Source organism: Mesoplodon densirostris, chromosome X (assembly GCF_025265405.1).
Source record: "Mesoplodon densirostris isolate mMesDen1 chromosome X, mMesDen1 primary haplotype, whole genome shotgun sequence".
NCBI classification, from domain to species: domain Eukaryota; kingdom Metazoa; phylum Chordata; class Mammalia; order Artiodactyla; family Ziphiidae; genus Mesoplodon; species Mesoplodon densirostris.
In genome coordinates, this window is record NC_082681.1 from 59,315,712 (window position 1) to 59,319,202 (window position 3,491).

Consider the following 3,491-nt stretch of genomic DNA (forward strand, 5'->3'; position numbering starts at 1 on the left):
GGGGTGCATATATCTTTTTGAATTACTGTTTTCATTTTCTTTGGATATATACCTAGGAGTGGAATTGCCAGATAATTAGGTAGTTCTATTGTTAGTTTTTTAAGGAACTTCCATATTGTTTTCCACAGTGGTTGCACCAATCTACATTCCCACCAAAAGTGTACAAAGGTTCCCTTTCCTTCACCTCCTCACCAATAGGTGTTATTTGTAGACTTTTGATGAAAGTCATTCTGACAGGTGAATTGATATCTCATTGTGGTTTTGATTTGCATTTCTCTAATGGTTAGAAATGCTAAGCATTTTCTCATGTGCCTGTTATCCATCTATATGTCTTCTTTGGAAAAATGTTTATCAGGTCTTCTGCCCATTTTTTAATTGGGTTGTTTGTTTTTTGGATGTTGAGTTGGATGAGGTGTTTATATATTTTAGATATTAACCCCTTATTGGTCATGCAATTTGCAAATATTTTCTTCCATTCAGTAGGTTTTTCCTTTCATATTGTGGATGATTTCCATTGCTGTGAAAAAAATTGTAAGTTTAAGTCCTATTTGTTTATTTCTGCTTTTATTTCTTTTGTTTTAGGACACATGTACAAAATACTGCTATGATTTATGTCAAAGGGTGTTCTGTCTATGCTCTTTTCTAGTTTTATGGTTCAGAGCTTACATTTAGGTCTTTAATCCATTTTGAGTTTATTTTTGTATTTGGTGTGAAGAGGTATTCTAATCTCATATTTTACATGTAACTATCTGGTTTTCACACCACCAATTATTGAAGAGACTGACTTTTCTCCACTGTATATTCTTTCCTCTTTTGTCATAGATTAATTGACCATAGGTGGTTAGGTTTATCTCTGTGTTCTCTATTCTGTTCCGTTGATTTCTGTTTTTGTGCCATCTTCTGTTTCTAATACTGTTTGATAGACAGCTTTTGGCCAGTATCTAGTGCTCTTTTTGTTGCTGTGTGTCTCTGACCAGGTTCTACTGGGTCAGAAAACTGCTTCTTGAAGTGGATCCTGCTACCTAAAAGTCCTGGCACAACTCAGTCTGGGTTCCAGTGATGCCAATGTGAACATTACATTTTAAAGCTTTTATAACTTTTGTTACTCTAGCCTTTGGATTCTTGATTCTATGAGCTTCATCTACAATAACAGCTGACCATTCCAAACTGCTAAGTCCATCCAGTCACAAGTACAGTATTTCCTAAGTTGTTACAGCAATTTCCTCTGCTTTACACAAATTGGTTCATTGTCTTTTTTGTTACCATGTAAAATAGTGATTCTGAAATATGCCCAGGTGTCCCATTCATCCTTCCAGTTGTAGAGGACAGAAAGAGGAGTAACTATTAAGAACATATGTTTTGCTATAAGAGAAGGGGTGCTCCTTTTTCATACTTTGTAGTAAAACCTCTCACATTTTATTTTCAATATCTTCATGAGTTCTCTTTTTATACAAAACTGCCACCAAAAATGAAATAGCCTGTACTGTTTTTCCAAGTCCCATATCATCACCAAGAACACTCCGTCTTCCTTGGATGAAGTGTCCATAGATAAACTGGACTCCTTCCCTTTGGTAGTCTGTCAAATACCCATTAATAGTATACGGAATAGAGTTTCCATCTTCAGATAAGAGAAAGCAACAGCAGATGATGGAAATTTTCTGTCTAGGAAATAAGGTTTTTCCAAATCTTCATCATCAAATATAAAATTCCTGAAGCAATCTTTAGAAGTTTTTACTTCTTGAAATCTTCTGAGAAGTACTTTCCTTTCTTGAAAATCTGAATATAAGATGCTGCAGATGACTTTCCATTTTCATCCACAGTGATAGATTTTATGAAGTTTTATGAAGTGATAGATTTTTATAAATTTTTTCATTATATTGAGAAGAGGAAAGACATCTTTCTCCTGGATAACATGTATTTGCCAGTGGTTTCCACACCTGGTTTCTGGGCAGAAGGATCCGTCTGGCCACGGGGAAGGGCCTGGCAGCTTGGTTGCATTTAGCCCCAGGCCGGGCAGGAGGATGACAAGGAGGAGACCAGTGGGAGGATTGTGGCCAATACCACTTCCTGCTGCCCTCTATACAGTGCCTCCTCCACGTGGCCCGTTGTCATGTGACAGAGGGAACAAAGGAGGGGCCCAAGGGGATGAAAGGAGAAAGGATAGTGGCTTCTGAGACAGCCACAGAGCCAAATTATGCTGTGGAAGCTGGCAAGGCAGCACTCACTTAATCCCCTAGAGCTTTGCCACTGGTGGAGGACAACAGGTGGGCAAGTCAAACCCCTACCCTCCCTTTCAGTGTTGGGCCTCCCTTTACAGCAAACTGCAACTTCCCAATTCTGAAATGTTTGTTAGAATTCATCAGTGAAGCCATTGAGCCCTGAGCTTTTTGTTGGAAGGTTGTTAATTACTGATTCAATTTTTTTTTTTACTGGTAATTTGTCTGTTCATATTTTCTATTTCTTCATGATACAGTTTTGATAGGTTTTATGTTTCTAGGTACTTATTCATTTCTTCCAGACTGTACAATTTGTTGGCATATAATTATTCATAGTAGTCTCCTACAGTCCTTTGTATTTATGTGGTATCACTTGTAATGTCTCCTCTTTCATATATAATTTTAGTAATTTGTCTTCCTTTTTTCTTGGTAATTTAGCTAATAGTTTGTCTATTTTGTTTCTGCTTTCAAAAACTATTTCTTAGAGTCATTGATCTTTTCTATTCTCTTTTTGACTCTAATTTATTTCCACTCTGATCTTCATTTCCTTCCTTCTGTTAATTTTGGTCTTAGTTTGCTCTTTTTCTAGTTCCCTGATATGTAAAATTAGGTTTATTTTAGCTCATTCTTGTTTTTGTTTGTTTGTTTGTTTGTTTTGTCTTTACAAGCTTTAATTCTCCTTCAATTCAGAGTTTTTGATTTGTCTATCACTGATATCTTAAAATTAAGAAGTCACATTCTGTTTTACAATGTTACCAACCATTTAAAAAGATTACTTTTCTTTTTCAAGATATTTAGAAGTTTCATGTAATGTCTGAAACATTTATATTAACATATTTCCATAAAAATAAGCCAAAGAAAGTTTAGTATTAGTTGTTTTTTGTTTGTTTGTTTATACTGCAGGTTCTTATTAGTCATCAATTTTATACACATCAGTGTATACATGTCAATCCCAATCGCCCAATTCAGCACACCACCATCCTCAACCCACCACAGTTTTCCCCGCTTGGTGTCCATACATTTGTTCTCCACATCTGTGTCTCAACTTCTGCCATGCAAACTGGTTCATATGTACCATTTTTCTAGGTTCCACATATATGCGTTAATATACAATATTTGTTTTTCTCTTTCTTACTTCACTCTGTATGACAGTCTCTAGATCCATCCAGGTCTCAACAAATGACCCAATTTCATTCTTTTTTATGGCTGAGTAATATTCCATTGAATATATGTACCACAACTTCTTTAGCCATTCTTCTGTCAATGGCCATTTAG

General features: G+C 35.9%; 1 pseudogene; it reads right to left on the reverse strand.

Annotated features, from left to right (window-relative positions):
• Positions 1–1,210: 1,210 nt before the first annotated feature.
• Positions 1,211–1,830, reverse strand: LOC132481609 (DNA excision repair protein ERCC-6-like 2; annotated as a pseudogene).
• Positions 1,831–3,491: the final 1,661 nt, after the last annotated feature.